Source organism: Callospermophilus lateralis, unplaced genomic scaffold (genome assembly GCF_048772815.1).
Source record: "Callospermophilus lateralis isolate mCalLat2 unplaced genomic scaffold, mCalLat2.hap1 Scaffold_248, whole genome shotgun sequence".
Lineage (NCBI taxonomy): Eukaryota > Metazoa > Chordata > Mammalia > Rodentia > Sciuridae > Callospermophilus > Callospermophilus lateralis.
Genome location: NW_027513318.1, coordinates 1,404,345 through 1,431,624, shown reverse-complemented (window position 1 = coordinate 1,431,624; position 27,280 = coordinate 1,404,345). Strand labels below are relative to the sequence as shown.

The 27,280-nt window shown below is 35.4% G+C and overlaps 1 pseudogene; it reads left to right on the top strand.

Moving 5' to 3' along the window:
- Positions 1–27,280, top strand: part of LOC143390199 (nuclear receptor-binding factor 2-like) — a 132,222-nt pseudogene that overhangs the window by 14,045 nt on the left and 90,897 nt on the right.

Below are 27,280 nucleotides of genomic sequence, written 5' to 3'. Positions count from 1 at the left end.
ACTAACTCAACTATAGATCTCCCTGATCTCAGCAGTGTTTCCAGGGTCAACATTTCACAAGTTTTAAAACTATTGCACCCACAGTTTTTATTGTTCAGTTTTACAATGACCTGCACATTTTGAAGGAGAAGGCCCTGGGTTGATATTATTCAGCATGGTACCATGTCCAAGTCAGGAGGCTTGAATGTGAAAATAATATGGAACCATCCAGGGCGTCTGCTGGGAGCCATCAGCCAAGTAGGTATGACAAATTCCTTGCCAGCTTACTCCCATGCTGTCTAGTGGAAGGACTTCTGTAAGGTGACCTTGCTCAAGGACCAGGGCAGGATCCGTGTTTAGGGTGTTCCCCCTTTAGAATAGGGTGGTTTAGTATAATAGGAGATTAGGGTGTTTCCCCCTTTAGAATAGGGCGGTTTAGCATAATAGGAGATTAGGGTGTTTCCCCCTTTAGAATAGGGCGTATCCTGCTGCTGAGTTCCTCTTGAGTGCTTAGGGTCAGACAGTATATTTTGGGAGACAGAAGCCCATGTGGAGTGGATTTGGGCAGAGTAGTGGATTTGGGCAGAGTAGTGGATTTGGGCAGAAGTGGATTTGGGCAGAGAACGTGGATTCCCCCAGAACGTGTTTGTAGACGGCCGGTGTGAGTTCGGGAATAAAGAATTGCTGTTTGAATCTACAAGCTGTGTGGAGACTCGTGATTTGTGCCCAGCCAGAGACTGCGGCAGGCGTCGGCAGGCACACCTGCACACAAGACTTCCAGAGGTTCATATTTTTATTTCAGCAGTCTGCCCTCTCTCAAACCTCCCATAAATCTACATAATGCTGGAGCATTGCTTTACAACATCTGGTTCCTTGTGGAAAGCTGTGGTGTGAAGTAGCTCTCAGAGATCTGGAAAGGAGACGAGGTACAAATGGTCCCTTCTTTTGTGAATTTTCAGTTCAAAGGAATAAGATTAGGACATAAAACAGAGTCATCCGTGTGGCCTCAAAACACACATACTTGCACGGACTCACATATATACACAATGTCATAAGATATCCCAGAGTAATATTTTTAATTTCAATTGAATAAGCATTTAAAGGCGGCTCCTTTTGGTGTCCTGTGGGAAACATGAAGATGTTTACACATGATTTTTAGGCTTCAAGAACAGAGAGAATTTATAAATCACATCATAAGAAATGGTTATTGGGACATGAAGTTTTGTATAAAATTGTACAATGAAAAGAATTAGAAAGTCCTTTCTAAAATGATAAATGCTCTCTGGTCATTAATGGCTGAAAAGAAAGTTTAGTGGTACCTACTTAAAACACCTTTTACTTTAACAGCAATGCATACTCATTTTAGGAACTGGTGACAATTCTGGAAAGCACTATGGAGGACTCACCTGTTTCAGGGGATAATGGCAACATCAGGCAGCCCCCGAGGGTCTCTGCAGCCATGAAAGGCACCAGCAAACAGGTTCCAGTCTTTCACTTCTGCCATTGGAATACTGGGGAAAGGTCTCTGAAAGATGGTGGAGACAGAAACAAATATCACGTATTCAGACAAGGGCAGGCCATGTGGAATGTTTCCATGTTGGGTCAGTTGATGGCCAGTTGGATCAGCTGATGGGGAAGAGGTCCTGTGGTTTTGAAAATACTATTATTTTGTTTTATTTACATTTTTATGGAATATAGTATTTTATTTTATGGAAATATATTTTTATTCACTTTATCCAACACATTACATTTCTGACTTAAATATCTCTTAGAGGTTTTCAGTGGCTGATTTTTTTTTCTAAGTTAGTAAAAATACTCTCTTTCTGTTATTTCTTTTCTAGGCCTTGGCATGCCTACTCTTGTCCTAAATTCATCTACATTTTTAAAATGGTGATCATGTGTTGGGTCCCTTCTGCATGAAAACTCTTGAGCTATGAAATGTGATTACGTGATAGTTCCTACTTGCCAAGAGCTAGGGGTCTCAGCCTGACTCTATTCTGTTCTGGTCTAGAATAACTATGTCTTCTATTATATGCTTCTTGATTCCTGAAGTTATTTTTTTTCCTAATCCATCATGGAAACCAGATTAATCCTGCTCCTGGATAATAACAGAAATTTAAAAATAACAATAAAGGTAAGAAGAAAATTCTTCCCCCCCTCATCTTTTTTATCACCTGTGCCCCTGATGACCACACCCATACCTGATGCCTGGAAGGAGACATCCCCCACTCCCAATTCCACACTCTAAGCTTCAGATTCTCTCAGTTGTGATTTTCAACTGTTTTCTTACGTGATAATATCCCATTTGCCCTCTGACCAGGCTGTCATAATAGTTTCATTCTGCTGCAGTCCAAAACAAATATTAAATACTCTTGGTCACTTTTCAAATTATATCAAGGGAATTTTAACTTACACTAATATATCTGGGCATTTTTCTATACTACACACACACACACACACACACACACACACACACACACACACATAATTCTTAAATATTACATATTAATTTAATTTCTTTATAATGATTTGTAGTTGAAAAAAGAAAGGAGCATTAAGCTTAGAGATTTCCCATGTTGCCAAGTTTAATTCATTGTAAACTAAATCCTTGTCTCTATGTTTATTAGTTATAATAGTAGTAGCAGCATTTTAATTAAATCTGCATTTTCATGGAAAGTGTGCCTTTATATGAGGACTCTCACATACATCAATCCCTGTATTTCTAGTATGTTTTAATCCTAAAGGGATTTCTCAGTAGACTTTAAACCATTCCTACATCTGATATGAACTAAGCATTGTCTGAATATTTAACTTGTGAAAGAAAAGGAGGGAGATTGTGCCTCTCTTTATGAACAAGAGAATGCAATCTTTCATTTATCTTTAGCAATATAATAGAAATAGCATCCATAAATGGCTTCCTAATCTATTCTATGCACAAGAAAAACCAATGATATGTGGAATTTCTTCTAAAATGTACTATTAAGAAAAGGGTCACAGATAACAAAGTAGATGACTTTGTCAATACTGATACTAATCATTGAAAAATTTTTATTCCCCTCTTTTGAATCATAAGATTCTGTTTATTGTATCATTTTTATGAATGTGAAAGCTATTCATGGATCAAGTCAGTGCCTCCAATTTTCCATATTATTATCAATATCTGAGAGATCATCAGCATTATGAAGAGATTTTTTTGTATGAAAAAGAATTCTCAAAAAATAAAAAGAACAAACAACAAATGTACACACTTGCAAATGTAATTGTTACTATATACATATTTGCTGTACAGACACACCTTGTACATAAATGCTTATACATTGTGTGTGTGTGTGTGTGTGTGTATATATATATATATATATATATATATATATATATATATATTATAATTCATAATCACATATTTCCACAATTCTATTTATTTCTAGGAGCATTTTACCATTTATAAAATTATATAGAGACAATTGTGCAATTCTTTGCATTTTAACTGCTCATAAAGGTATGCACACTGTTTTTGGAACCCATCAACCTAGGCTTCTATAGAACAATGTTCAAGCTGGAATGCTTTCTGAATGCAGAAATAAGTAGAAGAGGATTATTTCAAATGACTCCCCTTAGCTGCTGACAGCAGAGTGGTGACCTGTGTATGCAGGGAGTGCAGTGGTACCAATATGAAGACATCACCAGACAGGGTCTCTTAAGAATGGAGAACAGACGTCATGCACACTGACTCTCAGAAGCGTATACAGCAATGTCAATGGCATTCTTAATTGAGAGGGAATAGAAAAAGTATTAAACATGTTTTATAGGTTACCCAAGAAATCCTTAAGTATATATGTGCAAAGTAAATATCACAAATACTTTGTTTCTATTATGATAAGAGTCTTAATTGGATTTAGCACAATGTCAAGATATTCAATATATCTGAAGAAATATATTTTATCTGAAATAATTTCTATTTAAGCCTAAAAATGTGCTAACAAATATGTTTGAGGATATTGCAGGTTGTTTTAATTTTTGTCTACATATAAATTTTGGGAAATGTATTCCTAATCTTTCAAGGAAAATTAAGGTGAAAATTAATTTCAATACAATGTTCAGGGAAATTTTTGTTTAAATAAAGATGAAATGCTGAATGCAGTGAAACACATCTTGTAATTCTAGCAGTTTGGGAGGCTGAGAAGGAGAATCCCAAGTTCAAGGTCAGCCTCAGCAACTTAACAAGACTCTGTCTCTAACTAACTAACTAACTAAATAAATAAATAAGTAAATAAATTGCACTGGGGTATAGCTCCTATAGCACCCACAGACTTAATTTCTAGTAACACACAAATAAAAAAAATGAAAAAAATTCTCATTTAACTTTCAACCTACTACTTCCTTGAAAATAAATATATAACTAAAATGTATGTGTATGTGTATGTGTTGCATTATTTCTCCACAAAGTTCTCATTCTCTGGCACCTTCAATTTATGAAAGAGACCTTCAAGTCATACAAAATATTTCTCAGCATTTAAGTAGTTACATTTATTTCAAAGTTAAATCCATAGAAAAGTGATTAGTGTTTTAATCAACTACTAAAGATCTATGGACTCACACAAATTATATGCATTTCAAGTTAAATTTTAATTATTTCCTTTCACAGGAAAAAAATGTTATTATTTTACAACTCAATTTTTCACTAATCATGCAAGTTCTTATCAAATGTATCTAAATAGCATTCATTTTATAGGTAAAGTTATAAAGATATCCCAGCAAAGGTTTTTGACTTGCAAATTGGCTACTGTGAAGAAGAAAATGAGACTCTGTATACACAGTATGCAACGTTTTACTTGATTACACACACACACACACACACACACACACACACACACACACAGAAACATATGTAATCAAAGGGTGCAGTGTGTTGCAGACACTTCTGACTACTTCAGTGTACGAGGTTCACTACAATTCGTACAATGATGTTGCATCCTCCCAGATTTACTACTATTTTCTTTCTTTGGATTGAGCAAATTTGAATTTTGAAGAATTTTTATCTTCTTTCCTTACTCTATAAACTTAGCTCCATATATACTTTTTTTAGTGATTTGTACAACAATTTAAGCATGTCTTAATTTTGATAGATTTAATTCAGTTCCTGTTAAGACTCTGATATTTTTTGATAATGAGACATATTCTTACAGTTATCTAGGTATATTGTGATAAATAAGAGAACTGGAGATAGTGTCATGCTCAGATAAAGGGATAATGAGCACAGAAGGCAAATCTTGATCAACACCTCACAAATAATGGACAAAAATCTGTGGGTGAATAGAAAGTTATGCTTACATGCAGAGTTTCATTATCCCAACAACCTGTTTTATAATTTCCAGCCTAACTCTCTCTAAAGGTGTCTAATATCTTTGCTCATATTCTCCCCTTTGTCTAAAATGATTTTACTTACCTTGTCAAACTGGTAAATTCTAAGCATTTTTAAAGTTAATATCAAATGTTCTCACAGATAAAAGGTTCAGGAAGCTTTCTCATTGCAGCTGAGCAGCTAAAGAAACATCCACTTGAGTGGCACAGAACAAGAGCTCCTGCTTTGGCCACTTCTGTGCAACCTCTGTGTCCTTCCTATTCAGTGCAATATGGATAAAAGTAGGAGACATAACATTAAAAGGCAATAAAAAGACCATCTTTTTCTACAGATAATATGAGTGCTTACATTAAGTTCTATCAACTTTACAACAACAACAACAAAAACCTTAGAAATATTTAATGAATTCATCAAGATTAAAGAATGCAAGTTAGCTAGATGAGCAATTAATTGCATTTCTACTTACCAGTAGTGAACAATGGAGAAATTCATATTTTATGTGTTGTATTTTTAAATAGCATCAAAACATGTTCTTAAATATGAAAATAACTTATAACATATAAACTTATAATTATAACAAAATACTTTCTTTAGGCTTTCTAAGACTAAGGAAGACCTAACAATGGAAAAGTGCACTCAGTTAAAAAATTGGGAGCCTCAATATTGTTTGACAATGGTTATCCTACACTTAGGATATCAAGCACATTTGTGTTTCTCCTAATACCAAAGTTCTAATATAATATTTGTGTGTTCATTTGATGATTATACTTTTTTGGAAAAATATTCAGTAATTAGAGTGCCCAAAACAATCTAAGTAAAGAAGAAAGGTGATTGGCATTAACCTTATCATTGCAAGTCTTAGAATATGTTCATAAGAATATATGTCATATAGATTTGATACACGAAAAAACAAATAAATTTCTCATACATAATAACAACAGAGGAGCAAGTTTTGGGTAGACCAACATCAGCACATGTTTGTTGTCATTGTTTGTTTATTTTTATTTTTTGAACAAAGATACCAAGACATTTCAGTGGAAGATGAAAAATGCTTTAAATTAGTATTTCTTAAACTACAATAATTTATGGGAAATAAATGATCCAGGAATGTGATTCACACCAGTAATTTATGAAAGTTAATACATAATGACTACATAGGTACACAACAAGACTGAAGTTTGACTTAAGGTTCAAAAGTGAATTAATGTGATCAAAAAATCCATACAACAATTCTCATAGATATTGAATATCTTTTGACAAAACTTAGTATTCATTCATAATTGAAATTGCTTACAAACCAGAAAGGAACTTTGTCAATTTGATAAAGTATGCACACATATTAATTTGAGATGGATACTAGTCAAGCGAAACTATACATTTTCTACAAGAAAACACTGAAGAATATTTTTTAACGGAGTAGGTAAATTCTTACATTGGTCTTAAGATATAAAAACTTATATTCAGGATTGAACCTCTGTTTGTTCCTGTTGTCAAATAGTATCAGTGTTTGGGGGGGTTTTGTATTTATTGTTTTAAAATTTTTAATAGATATTCTGTTCTAGAGTCATTAAGTTCACTTGAAAATGGAACAGAAAGTACATGCACCTCCTGTCTGACATGTGCAGGGCCTCCTTCACCAGAGTGGATCATTTGTTAAGATTGATGAACCAATATTGATGCATCACTATCACCCAAAGACTACTAATAGAGTTTATTATTGGTTCTGTACACTTTATGGGTTTTGACAAAGGTAAGGTGGCAGGTGGCCACCATTTATAGCATTAGAGCATGCGGAGAGTAGTGTCACTGCCTGTTCAGAATTTGATCACCCCAGACTATGGAAACACTACTCTTAGTGTCTAAACAGTTTTGCTCTTTCCAAATTCTGTGTGCCTTAGAATCATGTTAGAATCTTTTTAGATTGGCTTCTCTGATTTAGTAATATGCCTTTAAGTTTCCTCTCTGCATGTCATGGCTTGACAGTTCTGTTGTTAGCATTGAATAATAGTCATTTTCTAGATCTATTATGGTTTGTTTATCCATTCATCTACAGAAGGACTATGTGGTAACTCCCACGTTTTGGCAATAAAGAACAATACTACCATAAAGTTCCTTGTGTAGGACTTTACATCAATATGTTTTCAGCCCCTTGGGAATATACCAAGAAATGTGATGGCTGGGTTGTACAAAAAGAGTATATTTATCTTCGAAAGAAACCATCAACTGTTTTCCAAAGTGGATGCATTCCCACCAGCAATTAGTAAAGTTCCTGTTACTCCACCTTATTATTAACAGTTAGTAGCAGAATCCACTTTCTGATTTGGGGCCATTTTTAATAGTGAGTGTTGGTATCCTGTTTTAATTTCTATTTTCATGGTGACTTATGATGTTTAGCAGAAGATATCTCCCTAGGAGAGTCCCTCATCAATTTCTGCTTCTGTTCCTAGAGTGTAAGTCTGGTGAGATAAGTCACTGTGCAAGTATTGCAAAGCAACTGTATTGCTTACAGATAAGGAGGAAGAAGCAGCCATTTCCCTCAAGTCTCACAAAAGCTCTTCAGGGCAGATGATGCCTCTTCCATACATGCTCATGTCCCAAGGTTACGAAGGAACATTAAAAGGAATCTGCTCAAGAGTGTTATACACCTTGGGCAATCTGGACTACTGAGATACAAGCACTAAAGGACATCCTGTTCTAGGAGGAGTGAGATTGAAGCCTGGCTTGTTCCCCCAACTCAGAATGCTGCATTTTCGGCATATTCTATAATTATTCCAAGGATCACAAAGGAGGAAGGAGGCAGAGGTGGGTTGCCAAGGTTATCTGTGGAATTTCTTTTAATATGCTCATCCGTCATCTGTACGTCTGTCTTGTATGTTTTTAATGATGTAACTTCTAAGATATATTGCCCATTTTTCCTTTACCATGTTCATTTGCATATTGTTAAGTTTTGTCAAAGCTAAATTTAATATGAACCTAATTATTTGTTCCTTGTATACAAGAAATGAATTGAATATTTGTGTTAATCTGGTTCCCTGTAACTTTGCTATAAACTGTATTTACTTATCAGTACCAGAAGCAGGCATATTCTACTTAGATAATGGTGGCAATTATCAAACTCATTGATCTAGCTGATTTCCAATATGGTGACAGAATGGAATGATTAGAGGATATTCCAGGCTCATTTAACCTTAGAGAAGAAACATCTAATTTCTCACCATGAGTCAAATGTGAGCTGTGCACTTTTAGAAATATCTTCATCAGTGTGGGAAAGCTCCATTCTATTTCGAGTTTGCTGAGATTATTTACCATGAGTGGGAGCTGGAATCCACAAAATGTTGTTCTTTGTCCACTGAGATAATCATATGATTTTTTTCTTCCTCTTTTAGATGTGGTAAATTATATTGATTAATTTACAAATGATCCATCAGTCCTTAATATGTGGACTATATCTGACTAGATTGGGATGCCTAATATTTGAACACTGTTGGATTTCATGTTTTAAAATGTTGTGAATATTTTTTTTGCATCTATTTCATGAGAACTCTAATGAAAAAAGTGGAAAAAATTGTTAGAGTAAATTAATAATATAAGCAAAGCTAAGAAAGAGAAGGAAATGCAAGAAATATTAAAAATACAACTCAATTGAAGAATGCCTCTAATAGACTGAATGCAGCCAAAGAAATCAAGGCTGAGGTGAAGGACGTCTCCATAGCCCTTTTCATTTCATGGTCTGATAATTCCAACATCTTCATCTTCATCACATTTGAGCTGGTTCTGTGGCTTGCATTGTCTCTTCTGACTCATTTTTTTTCTTTATTGAAAGGTTACTGTGATGTATCAGTAAGTAGAAGGAGAGACGATTGGGTGTTTAGTGTGAAGTTTATGTTAGCCTGGTAGGAGTGAGACTGGGTTAAGTGTTTGCTCTGGCTGGAGAGTCCAGAGGGCGCTATAGTCTCCAGTGTTCCTTTCTCTTTCTTTGTGCTGTCCTGGACTTCCCAGGGAACTCCTTCTAGATGAATTAACCTTATAGCTCTGTCAGCGAGAATCCATGATTTTAGACCAGAGCCCTGTTAGTGGGGTGTTAAAGTAGTGGAGGAGAGGTCCTCCACAGCCTCACGGGTCAACCTAGTCTTGGAGTGGTCTCAGTTCCTGGTCTAGGACCTTCACAACTGTGTTAGTTTGTTCATCCATCTGTCCGTTATTTCTTCCTTCCTTCCTTCCTTCCTTCCTTCCTTCCTTCCTTCCTTCCTTCCTTCCTTCCTTCCTTCCTTTGTTTCTTTATTTCTTTTTTTTTCTTGTGACAGGAAGTTTGGAGGGCACAGGATTCAGGGTATTTCTTCTCCTGATGGCATAGGACTCAGGAAAAGTCCTTTTTCCCAGGAAAATAGATCTTCACCTTGAAAAATTGGCGGGGATAATCTAACCTCTTTATTTTCTCACTCCTTCCTCCAGTGTCAGACACAATCCCTCTTGCTCTTCATTTAGACAACCTGTTGGATTTTGGATAAAATTCTCATGGAAGTCTGTGCATCCTCATGAGACTCAGCCTAGAGCCACGTGCTGGAATCATTATTTCAGTGCTCCTGTTAGTTCATGCCTCCAGCAGCTTCCACTCCAAGGGAGCCAATCTTGGCCACGACTCGTTGAGTTCACTCAGCTCTGCCATCTTAGGTAGGCACTTTGACTTGAGGAATCTCAATGATCAGAGCAAGGACATCAATTTTGCATGTGTTCAGTTTTCAAACTGTTCTTGGCTCTTTTTACTTATGACACTGGTATTCTGAAGATGAGGACTGGGTGTTCCATGGAATATTCAGTTTTGTTTTGACAGACACTGCCCTGGAGACTCACGCTCTGGTGAAGCTCATTTTGATTGCCAGTCAAGGAGTTAATCGTTTCTCAGTGAATTGATAATTTTCCCTTTACAAATATGAGGCTATCTTTAGAGAAACACTTTCAGAATATATAAATATGCTGCTCCTCATCAATTTTTTCTCCTATATTTAGCATTAATTGATGATCATTTCTCAAACCCATCTTTACTACACTCAGTGCAAAATGGCATCTGGCCCACTGTGATACTTCTGCACATGCAACTGTCTGCATTCCACTGAAAGGAGAACTTTCTCTTCACCCTGTCTATCTTTCCATCTCCTTGGTTACTATCAGTGTGGGCTTAAAAATTAATCTATTTCAATATTTTCATAATCCATGACATCTTAAATTTGGTGTTCCCATGGTTCTGTACCTGGCCAGCAAGACCCCTTCTTGCTAGCTCTTTTTGCTAGTTTTGACATTTTCCTGTCATATTTTATTTTTCCACTTGCTTCTTTTCTTCCCCTACAAAATATCCCATATGCATTCCGTACCATTCTCAATTTAGTGTGAAATTGGAAGATATTTCTTCAAAGGATCAGATATTTTTTCGTAGGGCACTGTTGGAAATCCAGACCTGTGTACCTGGTTAGCATGTGCCTGGCTGCAGGGATGACGTCCCTAAGAGGACTTTTCACTGATTTTAGTGAGGACTTATATAGAAGCAGTGTGTACCATTGTATCAGTTCTCTGTATTTACTGCAGCAAATCACCATGACTGTCTTGAAACAGAGAAATACACAGTGATTCTCTTATGGTTCTGAAAGTCAGAAGTTCAAACTCCAAGTGCCAGCAGGGCCACACTCCCTCTGGACATGATAGGCTCAGATAAGTGCTTAGCCTCCTCCAGCACGTGAAGACGACTGGCACTGGATTTGAAGAGCATCACTCCAGGACCAGCCTCCCTCTTCACATCCTACCCTCCACCTGTCCGAATCTCACAGCTCCCTCTGGCTCTCTTACAAGGTGCAGGCATACATGGCCCATGAGCTCAGGCAGGATCGATGCTTTCCCAGGCAGCTTCATTTGGCCACCTCCTTTGCATTTAAGGTAGTGCTGCCTTGCCTGGCATATGAGCTGCTTTTCTCTGGTTCTAGAGATTAGGAGCTACCTATTTGGAGGCCATTTTCATTGTACAACAGTCATGACTTCTTGTTGATATTTCTGAATCCAAATTATTTTCATAAGCTTTGACCAAAAGATTGTATGCTGCTGTGACTAAAAGATCTGACCAGAAAACTTATGGGAGAGGAAAGGTTTATTTGGGGGCTCACAGTTTCAGAGTTTTTAGTCCATGAATAGCAGGCTCCATTTCTCGTGGTTCAAGGTGAGGCAGGACATCATGGTGGAAGAGTATGATAGAGGGAAGAAGCTCATATAATGATCAGAAGCAGAGAGAGACTCCACTCACCAGACAGAAAAAATATAACCCATAGCCATGCCCCCAATGCCTCACCTACACCAACCAAACCCCACCTGCTTTCAGTTACCATGCAATTAACCCCATCAGGTGATTAATTTACTGATGGGGTTAAGGATCTCATAACCTGATCATTTCTTCTCTGAACCTTGCATTGTCTTACACACGATCTTCTGGGGAACTCCTCACATCCAAACCATAACGCAAATCAAATATATCCCCCAAATATCCTTTATCATTTTCTCAAGATTCTGACGAAGTTGAAATTCTAATTCTTTTCCCACAAGTTTTACTCTAAATTTTATGTTAACCTGGAAATCAGGTAATGACAGCTCAGAATAGATGTTATAAATTCAAATCAATTTAAATTAACATATTAAGATTGTATTAGGGACTTAATGAACTGTAATCTCACATTACAAGTTATAGGCCACCATGATCCTGCAGACATTTTCACAGTACAGTGGATCAAGTATAGACTTCCTTGTTTAAAGCACATATTTACCTATATACTGGAAAAGATATGGTAGGGGGGCCATTTAGGTGGAAAACAGTCTCTGCAATAAAATATTTTCCTTCTTTTTCAAAGCAGACTTGGTTCATGTTCAAACTCATTTGTGACATTGTTACAAAATACAAAAAAAAAACCTCCATTTGAAGTTATTTGAATGTTGATATGCATGAAAACAACTCTGTATATAACATTCTTAACATATGTACAAAAAAAATTCCTTCCTAATTATATTAAGTAAATAGCACCGGTGGCAATGATGCATAAATATGGAGGCTGTTGGGGAAGGAAAAAAAGCACGCAGAACCCTGTGACTGAACCCTGCTGCTTGCTGAGGTGGCACCACATATGGCACTTGGAGTACAAGCACCGCAGCATAAGGTGGTGGAACATGCCCCAGAGCCTTCTCAGCAGATTACAATGGTTGGTATGGGAAGCATGAAAAGAATCCATCTCTTTATCAAGGAGCCAGACACACTTACAGAAAAAGAGTAAAACATTTTTGATAAACTTGTACAGAAGTGACAGTTTTGTAGGACTCCACTAGATGATGTTTAGGATGCATAAAGCTAGAGGGAAAACTGGAAACACATGCCATGTTTTGCTCTTAGAGGTATTTATAGTGTACTTTTAAAGGACAAGAATATCTTGATACAGAACTTTATTACAATATAGAGAACAAAGAGAAGGTGTTGGTTGATGTTAAAAATATGCAAAATGTGTGAGCAACTTGATGTTTCCTTACCTTAGTGGCAAAAAGGAAATTAGAATTGATAACATTTAGATGCTTTCAACCTTAACGTTATGCTTACATGTGACATAGGAACAAAATCAGTACCGTTAGATAGGAAGCGTTCAGCTTTTTATTTAGAGTTTGGTATTGTTAAATCATGGCATTGTTTTAATGTTATGACTTATCATGCATAATTTATAACTTTCATGGAAAAAAACACATTAATGCAGGCCTCTTGATTAGATCATTTCTAAGCTAAGAAGTCTGAAAATATTGCATGTTACTTTAATTTTTCCTCATCCTGTCAGTTTATTACTGATTTTGTTGTTACTGATTTTGTTATTTTATTTATTACCAGGTCAGCTTATTTCATATGAAGTTACACACAATGGGTCTTTCAGAAAACCTATTGAATTGTAAGGTTGTTTTACCATTAGACATGAACCTGGACTCATGCAAGTTCAATATTCCCATTATTCATGTTAACAGAAGCAGAGTAGGAATGCATTATCATAAACAGTTTATTACACTTGATTAAGACATTGCCTCACACTTCCTGCTTCTCACACAAAATGTGTCTGTGCACCTCATGTGTGTGTTTGAAGAGGATATGTAAGTTTCATGGTGAGAGTGAACAGATTTAAATCAGAAGCGCCTTTGGGATTTTCATATCACATCTTGGGAAGCATTAATTTTTATGGGGTTTTGCATTTGATGGAAATTCTAGTTTGTCACTAATTCTGCATTAATCTTTTATGAGAAGTCAACATTTAAATAATATAGAGATGATTATTTATGGTAAACTAAAATGACAACAAAGTACTCCAACATTAATTCACTGCTTGTAAATTACAATCTGAGCTTCTAATAGAATTAACTGAAGACCAAGTAAGATAATTTATTGTATAATCCAGCAAATCTATAAAAAGGATAATGAGAAGATATGCACTACAATGCAATCCTGAATGTGAATGTTGTTCATAATCACTAAATCTTTGATCTTGTTATATTCATGCAAAGTGGATAGGGAAGCAGAAAATAGATTATTTTAATAAGTAGAAAAATAAGAAGATAAATCAAAAAGTGGGATATTATCCAAAAGTATTCCAACAATTACTTGGACAGATAAAATAACAGTGAAAATACAGGCATAAACTTTTGGTCCAAATTCATAAGCACGGATTTTCAGAAATGTGTTCTTGTGCCCTGACCTCTTATACTCCCGATATGCATGAGACAAAAAGAGACATTTTGTCTTCTGTGTTTTCACATTCATACCAAGGTCACATGGAAATAACCCAAAGTAGGGACAAAATTCTAAATGTAGAAATCAATTTGAATTGGACAATTTCCTATAAATGATAATAATGCTAATTTCAGCTTTCTGATCAATTTTAGAGAATTACTAAAATTTTATCAGCAGATCTACCACCTGCAAAAATTAATTTGTCTTTGAGTCTGCTTTTTTGGGTACTTCATGGTAGCCATCAGTAATAATAATGATAATGCTAAATGTGGCTCATTTCTGCATCTCTTAATCTGGTCCATGCATATCCTCCACTTGCTTTTACCCTTGCTCAGTGGAGAAGAGGGAGTTGCCTTGATCACATCAGTCTCTGGCAAAATGAGCTTGAGAAAGTTCAGGGAGACCTGACATTTACTAAGCTACTACTGTGCTGGGTGTGCTAGGTGTCGGGCTAAACATTGCATGTATATGACCCTGTTTAAATTCTTCCTGGAGGTCTATGAGGTTAGGGAATGGTTTCTATGGTGGAGGTGAGGAAAAGGGAGCACAGAATCTCGGGTTATTCAGTCATAGACCTGGAGTTGGCTCCTAGCTGGATAAATGAGACACCTACCCCAGTTCTTTCTCCTACAAGAGCCTTTGCAAACCAGGGTCATCAATCAAAGGTTTCTGTGTGCAATGAATCACTTTGAGGATGGGGGACAGTTGAGGTGGCTAAATTCCTGACCTCTGGTCTCAGCCAAATGATCTTCTTTCAATTATTGTACAGGCAGGAGTTCTGTATTAAAACAGATGAAAAACCATCCATAAAATGTGCCACATCAAGAGAGAATCCTAATTTATACCATGGACTTTAGGTGATAATGTTGAGTCGATGTAAGTTTGTCAGATGGGACATTCTGGTGCACATTTCTTCTTGGGACAGGCTTACCTTATGGGGTGTACATGGGAAATCTCTGAACCCTTTGCTCTGCTTTCCTGTGAACCTAAAATTACTTTTTTAAAAAAATAAAGTCTATTAAGGAAAAGAAAAAATAAATAAAATTAAAGGAGCAAATTCTAAGAAGTTTTTATCATGTCTATCTCTGAGCATGACACTCCCTTGGAGAATATTGTATTAAGACCCACAACATGTGAGAGTCAGCCCCTTCTGCGTGTCTTACCACCTTGTTGGTGCTAAACCAATAAAAAGAACATCAGAATGTTTCTACAGCTCTCATTTGGTCATTTACATCAAATAATGATTTCACAAACTCAAGTGTCTCATGCTTTTCTCAGTAAATGAAACATTTTTCACAGGAAGCCTATATGTGCTTATTTAAACATTCTTAACACTCCCTCCCCAGTGTTATTGTCATTACTACCTTTTTAAGCTGAGTGGGGTAATCTAAAGTCTGACCTTCCGTCTTCTACTTCCCCCGCCATGCCTTTTACCACCAGACTTCACAGGTTCTCTTTCCCTGCATCTTCATGACCTTCACCAATGCGCCAAATACTTTCACCGACACTGGGCCCAGTCCTTGAGTTCTGGCATGCAGTGTGGTACAGGGCAGGCTGATAAGTGGTCATGCCAGTGGAGGAAAGGGATGGCTTCTGGCTTCCTGGGTCTTCACCACTGACCAGCACCACTTGGTAGCAGGGTTTCCCAGACTCTGCAGAGACCCCCTGAACATCTTCATCCTCTCTCCTGCTATAAATGGGAAAAAATGTGTGTGTGTGTGTGTGTGTGTGCGTGCATGTACATGTGTGTGTGTGCACACACAAGATTTGGAGTCAGGATGGACTACTTATATGATGTCTGTATATATTTCTCTTCCTTTAGTTAGGTTCTATTCCTTCCGTGTACCTTTCTTACTATCTTTTAAAAAATGACTGGTCAACTAGGAGTCTTTAACTTGAAAAGCAATATCTACAAAAACCTTCCAGGTAACATCACATTTTGTGGGTGAGAGACTTGAATCTGTCCCACTATGACCAAGAACAAGGCAAAAATATCTCCTTTTACATTCTTTCTCAACACTATACTGGAAGCAAAAATATATCAATAGAACAAAAATAGAGAGACACAAAAAGAGATATAGTTATAGACAGCAAAGGAGCAAGGGCAACATCAGGGAGGAAAGGTAGTCTTTTAACCTAATGCTGCTAGAAGAATTGGATAGCCACATTCAAAAAAGAAAAATCTAGACACAGGTCTTATCCCCTTCATAATAATTAAATCAATGTGGATCACAGACCTAAAAGTGAAATGTGGAAATATAATATTTCCAGAAAATAACAGAAGAAATCCTGGATGATCTAGATTTGGTGATGAATTTTTAGATATGATACCAAAGGCAAAACCTAAGAAAGAGAGAAATGAAAAGTTTGACTTCAATAAAATATAAAATTCTGTCCCATGAAAGATACTGTCAAGAGAATGAAAAAAGAAGTGCTACAAATTGGGAGAAAATATTTGCAAAATATTTAGTAAAAAACTCTTATCCAGCCAGGTATGGTGGTTATGTGCCTGTAATCCCTGTGACTCATGAGGCTGAGGAAGGAGAATTGCAAGTTTGAGGCTAGCCTTAACAACTTATTGAGGCTCATAGTAACTTAGCAAGACCTTGTCTCAAAATAAAAAACAAAAAATTCTGGAGATGTGGTCCAGTGGTAAAGCATCCCTGAGTACAAAAAAAAAATGTTGTCGAAAATATCCTTAGAACTCTAAAAACTTTAAAAAAAATGGTGGAAGACCTTAGGTGACACCCCACCAGAAAGGATATATACATGGAAAGTAAGCATTTGAAAAAGATACTCCAGAGAAATGCAAGTGTCAAGATACTACTATATACTTATTAAAGTGGCCAAAGTTCAGAAGAGTGATAACACCAAATGCTGGCAAAGTTGTGGAGCAACAGGAACTCCCATTCACTGCTGGTGGGAATGCAAACCAGTGCAGCCACTTTGGAAGATGGTGGTTTCTTGCCACCCTAAATACACTCTTGCCATGACAGCTAGCAGTTGTGCTTCTTGTTACTTATTTAGAGATTTGAAAACTATCTCCATACAAAAACTTGCAACTAGATGCTTACAGTAGCTTTATTAATAATTGCCCAAATTTAGAAGCAACCAAGATGGCCTTTGGTAGGTAAATGGACAAAAAAACTATGGTATATCCAGAAAACAGAGAATTATCCAGTGCTAAAAATATATAAGCTATCAAGCCATGAAAAGACATAGAAAAGCCTTAAATGCATATTATTAAATGAAAGAAGCCAATCTGAAAATGCTACAAACTGTATTATTATTAATATTATAATTACATAACATTCTGAAAAAAAGCTAAACTAGGAAGTAATAAAATATTAATAGTTGCCAGGGGTTAGGGGAGAAAAAGAGATGAATAGGGTCAGCACAGAGGGCTTTTAGGGCAGTGAAACTGCTCTGTGTATTCAATAATGATAAATACAAAACATCATGCAGTTGTTCAAACCCACAGAATGTATCACATCAGAGTGAGTCCTAAAGTAAACCATGGACTTTGGGTGATAATGATGTGTCAATCAGGCTCACAAATGATAACAATTGTACCCCTCTGGTGGGGTATATTGATAATAGGGAAAGTTATACAGATGTAGGGAAAGGGAATGTTCTCTACCTTCTAGCAGATTTTATTGTGAACCCAAAACTGCTCTAAAAGTAAAGTTTATGTATATAAGACAAAAATATGCATGAAGAGAATAGTCAAACAATTCACTTTGAGATCTTTAAGTGAATAGCTTTCAAGTTTAAAAAAATATGTTGTCCCACAAAAAACCTGCATCATATTTCAGTCCCATAGAGACCATTATGATGCTAAAACTCTGAATTACATAAATGAGAAAGTACTTGGTCTGAAAAACAAAGAAAGAGCTGGGGGTAAGAAGAGATTAAAGAGCTCTGATTAAATCCTCTTTTCTACTTGAATTATTTCAGAGACAAATTCTAGAAGTACTCTTTACTCCTCTGTCATCAAATATGTCACCATCCTTCCTTTCTCACCCTAATCATAACCCTGAAATCTCAGGGAATATGGAAAGGGTGGGAGATCTTATTCCTTATAATCAAGAGAAAATGATGATAGCACAATTTTTTACCTTATTGATTAAATAGAGAAGACAAAGTTTATCCCAGATAAAATCCATATACTCAAATGTTGACTACTGTGTATTGCTGAAGATATTCTTGAATTAAGGCACATTGATGTGAATCACCTAGGTTGCTTTCCTACATTGAGATTCTGTTCTAAAATTCGCAATTATCCATTTCATTGAAAGAGTCTTAAATGTGAGCCTACTTCAAAGCATCCCAGATTGATGACTAGAAGCCACCAACTCAACTATAGGATCTTGTTAAGAGCAAAGGAGAAGGAGCTATAGTGGTCAGTTTTAGTTCTAGCTACATCTCATTCCTTGCTTGAAATACGTTTGCATGACCAATCACTTCAAAAATGGTCATCAGCAGCTTCTTCCAACCAGTAGCTTATCTCCCCATTCCCAACATTCCTGATAATGTTTTGCTCCTCAATCTTTAACAGCAAATTCAAAACTGCTTGTCCCTACCATTGCAAGAGATTATGAAGGGCAAGGAGAATAGACCAGGGAAATACGGATATACCAGATATCAACTGAGGGTTTGGGAGATGACTCAGAAACATAAGTTTAAAAATTATTGGTGGTATGTTAGTCAGTGGAGCTCTGGATCTATATAAAGTCACAGAGCAGGTGTGGTCATTAGACCAGGTAGGTGTCCAGCACTGGGCAGCATAGGATGTGATTTTGAGGTATTTAGGTTATAGAATGAACAGTGTTTTTGGAAAAAAAATTGGAAGATGTGGTTTACATGCACAAACTATCAAAAAGTTTAGATATCCTTATTTCTTTCCCAAGCATAGAGGGAAGATTTCATATTTTATATTACTCAGATGTTTTTGTTGTATTTTTTAAAAAAAGTAGATGGAAACAGTATCTTTATTTTATTTATTTATTTATTTTTACATGTTGCTGAGGATCAAACCCAGTGCCTCACACATGCTAGGCAATGCACTCTACCACTGAACCATAACCACAGCCCTAGTCATATAATTTTACAGCATTCTTTAATCCTACATGAAGTATTTTATTCCAGTTTGCTGGGGTTTTTTTTAGAAATTCTAAGAATGAGTTGATTCATATCAACTTTTTTCCACCAAGATTATCATGAGCTACTTATATTTTATTCTGTTAATGTAGTAAATTATATTTACTTATTTTTTAATGTTATGCTAATCTTGCAATTCTAAAATAAAGTTAACTGGATCATGATGTACTATCATTTTTATATCTCCACTGAACTCAATTTGCTAATATTTTGCTTAGGGCTTTTTTTTTAATTCCTTGTTAATGAATGAGATTCGCCAGTATTTTTCTTTATTATAATGTTCTTGTCAGATTTTAGTAGCAATACATTTTAGCTTCATAAATTGTTTTGTAAAATGTTCCCTCATTTCTAGTCTCTGGATGAATTTTAGATTGTAGGATTTATTTCTTATATGTTTGAAAGTGTTGATTAGTGAGGTAATCTGTACCTGACTTTTCCTTTGTGGAAAATTTGTAATTATAGACTCAATTTTTAATTATAATACTATCTAGATTTTCTATTTATTTGAACCACTTTTTGCAAGGTGTATTCTTCTAAGAGTTTGCTTATTTTGCCTAAATTTTCAATTACATGACTTATCTACTTGTCTTCTTTATTATTGTTAAGATTCCTAGTGGAAATCTTCAACATTGTATCTCCAACATTGTATCATAATAAAAAATAAGATAGTAACAATAACTCCTTATATGTCTGTAATAATAATAAATATAAATGAAATAAATTTACATATTAGGTTATAGACAATCTCTATTGGGATTTTTTTACAGTATATTGCTGTTAGCATTTATAAGAGATAGCTTTATTAAAAAAAAAAGGAAAGGTAAAAATGAAGAAAACTGTACCCTCAGAAAAATCGCAGCTTTTAAAAAACAATATTAATTTAAAACAAAATGGTTTTCTAGGTAAAAAGTATTAAGAATGACTAATATATTCATCATATTATAAGAATACACTCAGGTGTGGCTCAATGACAGGGATGCACTCCAAGTAATGCCTCATCAGGTGACTCTGTTTCTATGAGAACATAAAAGTGCACTTGCACAAACTAAGACAGCTATAGTGTTTGTAGATGAAATGATCTTGACCACTGAGCAATCCAAATGAGCATCATCATCCAGTTCATGACTGTAGCCACATTCTAAATGATAGGTAATGAACTTTCACTCCTACTGCATAACTTCTGAATGCATAAAACAAAAGAAAATGATGGAAATAGAGTAGAAACTGGGAATTTGAATCATAATGAAAGATTTTAATATGAAACTTCCAGAATTTGATGGAGTACGTAGAAAGATAAAAGGAGTGAATACAAATATGTTGTATTTAATAAGCATCATTAACCTTTTTGATAAATATACCTAGGCATGCATCTACTTCATGCTCAAAAGATGTACATTATTACCCCTCCATGGGATACCGTCAATAAGAGAGCTGGCTCAGAAGAAAGGCAGGGAACCAGATAAGACACCATCTCCTCTCAAGGATGCAGGCCTGCTGAAGTCTTTGGGGAGAACACACCCTCTAAGAAATCATCTAGGCACTACAATAAATAGGAAGCAGCAGCAGGCTGTGACTGGGGGAGAGGCAGGAGAGCAGAGTCAGAGTCCCCTGCAGGCTCTAGCAAACAGAGGCTGCTGGCATCTCTTGGTGATACAGGACAACTAGGAGAAAATGCCCCCAGCTTTCCAGGAGTCACTCTGAGTAACAGGCAGCAGCTCCCTGGCCATGAGAAGGGCTAAGAGAAATACCCCTGAGGTGCCAATGTATGAAGTCTGCTTAAGACTAGAGGCAGAACTTGAGACAAACCCAATAAGCACTAAGATTCCCATCTCTGCTAAAGGGAGGATTCTGACCTACCTTCAATCATCTGAAGGCCATGGTGAGGCAAAACTAACTGAAAGTAACAATAAATCCCAGACGTAACAGGACTATTGACTAAACTGACTCCATACTCTGTGTAACTGGCTGGAGGAGAGAAGGAATATTCCCTTTTGAGAACAAAAAAGTATTTACTTTCTACTCCTTTTTTCTGAGGGGAGGTTACATACAACATTTATAATTTAATAAAAAATTTCAAGAGACACAAAAAAGAAGAAAATGATACCCATCATTAAGAGAGTAAACAATCAATACTACTAGACTCAGAGATAGCCCAATGGTTTACTTATCAGAAAGAGACTCTAAAATAACTACAATAAATACGGTAAAAAATTAATAAAAAATGGTGGGATGTTTATAGATAATTTCAACAGAAAGATGAAAAGCAGTGACACAAAGACCCACATTAAATGCTAGAGGTAAAAATAAATAAAAAAGAAAGAAACTGAAATAAAGAATTCTTATGATGGGATCATAAGTATAGCATTAAACTGGGATGCAGAGGAAAAAGTAAGTGAGCTTGAAAATGGAATGTATAAATTCTACAGTTATCTTATATTAGACAAAGTCACCAAAAACATACATTGGAGAAAAGATAGCCTCTTCAGCAAATGGTGCTGTGAAAATCCACAAGTGAATGGAAATCCACATGTAACAAAATGAAATTAAAATTCTCTCACCATGCACAGAACTCAACTCAAAGTGGATCAAGGACCTAGGAATTAAACCAGAGACCTTGTGCCTAATGGAAGGAAAAGTAGACCCTAATCTCCATCATGCCAGATTAGGTCCCAATTTCCTTAATAAGACTCCTATAGCCCAAGAATTAAAACCAAGAATCAATAAGTGGGATGGATTCAAACTAAAAAGCTTCTTCTCAGCAAAAGAAACAATCAGTTAGGTGAATAGAGAGCCTACAGAATGGGAGCAAATCTTAACCATAAGCACATCAGATAGAGCGCTAATTTCTAGGATATATAAAGAACTCAAAAACCTTAACACACATACACACAAAAAAAAGACACAAATAACCCAATCAATAAATGGGCCAAGGAACTGAACAGACACTTCTCAGAAGAGGATATGCAATCAATCAACAAACATGAAAAAATGTTCGACATCTCTAGCAATTAGAGAAATGCAAATCAAAACTACTCTAAGATTTCATCTCACTCCAGTCAGAACGGCAGCTATCCAAAATACAAACAACAATAAGTGTTGGTGAGGATGTGGGGAAAAAGACACACACATGCATTGCTGGTGGGACTGCAAATTAGTGCAGCCAAAATGGAAAGCAGTATGGAGATTCCTTGGAAAACTTGGAATCACCATTTGACCCAGCTGTCCCACTCTTTGGTTTATACCTGAAGGACTTAAAAACAGCTTACTATAGGGACACAGCCACATCAATGGAGAATATAATGCTAAGTGAAGTAAGTCAATCCCAAAAAATGAAAGGCCAAATGTTTTCTTTGATATGAAGATACTGACTTATAATGGGAATGGAGGGGGAGGATGGGAGGAATGGAGGAACTTTAGATAAGACAAAGGGGAGGGAGGAGAAGGGAGGGGAGAAGGGGGTAGGAATGATGGTGGAATGAGTTAGACATCATTACCCTAAGTACATGTATGAAGACACGAATGGTGTGGAAATACTTCGTGTACAATCAGTGACTTGAAAAATTGTGCTCTGTATGTGTAATATGAAATGAATTGCATTCTGCCATTGTGCATAACAAATTAGAATAAATAAATAATGTACTTTAAAAAATTAAGAACAAATTATCAAAATTCAAATACAGAGGGAAAAGAAAGATTTTTTAAATGGAACATAATATTTGAGCTCTATGGGTATATAACAAGTATCTTATGGGAAGAGTAATCAGTGTCTCAGAAGGAAAAGAGAAATATTCCAAAACATAATGGCCAGGTATTTTTCAAAATCAAGGACAGACATTAACTTACAAATCCAGTAAATCACCAGCAGAAACATTACACTGAGAAACATTGTTATCAAACTAAAAATTACAGATGAAGAGAAAAACATGTAAAGCATCTAGAGGAAAAAATGACACATTACAGAAAAACAACAGTAAGATTCATGAATGATGTCTTATTTGAAATGAAAGAAACGAAAAGACAAAATTACCATTCTGTGGCAAGACAGAGAAACAAGCAAGCAAACAAACAAACAAAAAACCCAATATGAATCTGTGGTTTTGTAGCCCTTTAAACTGATCTTCAAGAATGAAGGATAAATAAAACATTTTCTTAAAGGGAAAGCATTCTTTATTTTTTAACTATTTATTTATTTTTGTGTGGTTCTGAGGATTGAGCCCTGTGCCTCACATGTGCTAGGCAAGTGGCAAGTGCTGTAACACTGAGTCACAACCCCAGCCCCAAACAAAACATTTTAAGACATAAGACAATTTGAAAAATTCATCTGTACTAAAAAAAAAAAAAAAAATAACCAAAAACACTTCAAGAAAATCTTCAATTTGAAAAGAAATAAGTCAGCTGGAAAATTGGTTCAGCAAGAAGAAATGAGTCACACTTGAACGGTTAAAAATTATCTGATAAGAAACCTAAAGGTTATTTCTATTATATAGAGGACTATTACACCCACATACATATTACAAAATATATTATCATGTGTCTACCTACTTGTAATACTATCAGTAGATAAAAGTACTTTTAAATTTTCTTCAAAGGCTAATCAAGTAAAGTTAAATACTTGCCCAGAATTGTGAGATTTACACATCTGTACAACAAAATTATGAAAATGGGAACACAAAAGGTAAGAGAATAGTATTGGGAACTATACTGTTTTTTATATTGTGAAATAGTATATCTTAAAGATAGAATCTAATTAGATACATACTATAAACTCTAGAGTTGTGCTGTTCAACACAGTAGCCACTACCCATATATGGCTATTTATTTTAAATTAATTAATATTAAATAAAATTAAACATTCAATATGAGTTGCGCTAACCATATTTCAAGTGCCTCAATAGGCACATACAGCTGTTGGCTACCATATATGCAGGGCTTATTGGAACATTTCCATCATGGAAAAAAGCTCTATTGGACTGTGCTGCCCTAGAGAAACCACTAAAAAAACATAAAAAATAATTTTAAAGAAGCATAACATAGTAACAAAACTAAGATGATAAAACAGATTTTAAAAATCCAATTCATCCCCCTCTTCTCAAATAAGGCAAATAGAAAGAACCAGTTTTGGGTGGGAGAAGGGTTGGGGAGAGAGATGAACAATAAGAAAGCAGCTAATAGTATGGCAAATTTTTAACAAAACAATTTCATTAAATATAGATGGAACAAACACCCAAATATAAGGTGGAAGTTGTCAGACCACACTAGGGAAAATAAAAAGCAAGACCCAACTATAAGTTACTTACAATAAAGTTGCTTTAAAAATAAAGACACAAATGTTGAATATAAAGTAATAAAAATAATATAACATTGAAACACTAAACATAAAAAAGTTGATATTCTTAAACTAATACCAGGAAAATAAACAGGATTCTAGACCAAGACAATGAATGGAGTAAGAAGGGAAATGTTATCATAACTAAAGGTCAAATCAACAAGAAGACTCAATTTTAAATGAACATGTAACTATTAAAATAGGTCCCATGACATGAAATGAACGTTACAAAACTAAAGAAATACACAAATCCAATTTGGAGCTGGAAATTAATACCTCCCTTGATAATTAGGAGTACAAATAGAAATTCAGAAACAACTTACACACTTTGAGCAGTACAATGAGCCAACTTGTCCTAACAGTCATTGTTATCAAACATGGAATTGCCCACCCAATAAATACTCCACCAAACAAAATAAAAATTCTTAGGTGCTCATGAGACACTCACCAAGATAATCATATTCTGGGCCATAAAACACAATAAGTCAAAATCAAACATATCAGGTACCCTGATTTAAAAAAAAAAACAGTATGAATTAATAACTTATAACAGTAAAGTGCCTAGAAAATTCCTTGATACTTCAAAATTAAATCACTTTAAATAACTAATGGGGTAAAAAAAATGCCACAATAAAATTGTTAAACAATTAAACTAAAATCAAAATGTGTAGAATGCAGCCAAAAATGTAATACAAATACACAAACATTTATAGTTTAAATTTCATATATTGGAAAAAAAGAAATTTAGAATATTAATAAGTTATTTATATTAGGAATACAGGGAAAGAAAATAACTTAAATCTAAGAGTAGAAAAAAGGAAATAACAAAACAAACACAAAGATCATCAAAATGGAAAACAAACAATAAAGAAAAAAATGAAAGTCAACTGGTAGTTCTTTAAAGAGTTTTTAATTTTTTTAAAAAAAATTTTGATCAAGCCCCTTCCCAAAGATGTAAGCATCACAACAGATTCTACAAACATTAAAAATGTAACAGTGTACTATCATAAAATGTATGCCAATACATTTCACAAAATAGATGAAATGAAAAATTTCTTGGAAAATTCAACTGACTAAAACCAGCATAAGAAAAAAAATGGAAAAAAAAATTAATAGCTTTGTATCTATTAGAGAAATTGAATTAGTAATTAAAATCCTCTCAAAGAGAAAGCCTGGATCAGATTGCTTTGCTGGTGAGTTTTACCAAATGTTTAAGGAAGAGATTACACCAGTGCTCCAAGTACTCCTTCTGAACTCTCCTCAGTTCCTCTGAATGAGGACAGCATACCCAAACCTGGTGAAGATGTTCTAAGAAAACAGAAGGGCACCGTAGGATGGAGACTGAGCAAGGTCCTTGGGCAGTCCTCTCCCCATAGACACAAGTTGAACTGCTATGCACCCATCAAACCAACTGCACAGAACTAAAGAGATCAGGTGAGAGACCACAGTGCCTGCTTTTAGTACAACAAAAAGAAAACCTTTCAGAGAGCAGCTCTGTGTGGAGAGATGCCTTCCACCTTGGAGAGGGAGAGCAAATTAAGTCCAGGCCTTGTACTAGTTAAGAAAACAAAATTATAGACCAATATCTTTAATGAACACAAGTGCAAACTCTCCAACTCACTCTATTAGAAAGTGATAATAGGTAACAGGAACAGGTTAAATGGTTAATACAGCAGGACCAAGTGGTGCTTATCCCAGGAATATGGGATTGGCTTAATATCAAAATTCCAACCAAGGGATGTTCTGAATGACTGAATAAGTGGCACATCTCCGCACAGTGCCCTCTTTGCTTGGCCAGGATCACTACAGCAACTCCTTGTATTTGCTCCACGACTTTCTCCCTTGTTTTGTTTTCCTTCACCCTTGCTGCCCTGAAGTTTCATCTTCCAACAAAGAATTAAGCACTTAAAAAAATGAATTCACATAATTCATCACACTAACAGAATGAAAAAGAAAATGCATAGGATCATTTGTCAGATGCAGAAAAAACATTTGACAATATTCATATCTATTCATGATTGAAAACACTTAACTAGGAATAGAAGTGAACTTTCTCAAACTGAAAGTAAATATCATACCTAATAGTGCAAGACTGAGCCTTTTCCCCTCTGTCTGCACATAAGGCAACGATACTCTGTTCTCACTACTTCTATTCGACCTTGCTCTGGATGACCAAGTCAGTTCAATAAAGCAGGAAAAGAATTAAGACAAGAATCATACTGTCCTGGCTCACAGAAAACCACAAAAAGAAAAATCTATCTATTAGAGGATGCAGAATTATTCTAAGTATTCAAATATTCAATATCAAAGCTGCCCTTATCATAAACTTTAATGGCATCCAAAAAATATTTATAATGAAATAAATATACATACAACAGAGTTTTTAAAAAATCACATTATAAAATTATATATATAAAATAATATTTTCAAAATGGAAAGGAATTTGTTCAAAATGTCAATTGGGAACCTTTCTTGGTAGATCGGGATAATGGTTATTTTCTTCTTATTAAAGATTTGTTTAATAATCAAGAATGTGAAGAGAGACCCAAAAGAATGGAAGAAAATCTTTGCCATCTACATCTCAGATAGAACATTAATCTCCAGGATATATAAAGAACTAAAAAAAACTGAACAACAACAACAACAAAAAAAAAAATAGTCAGTCAATCAG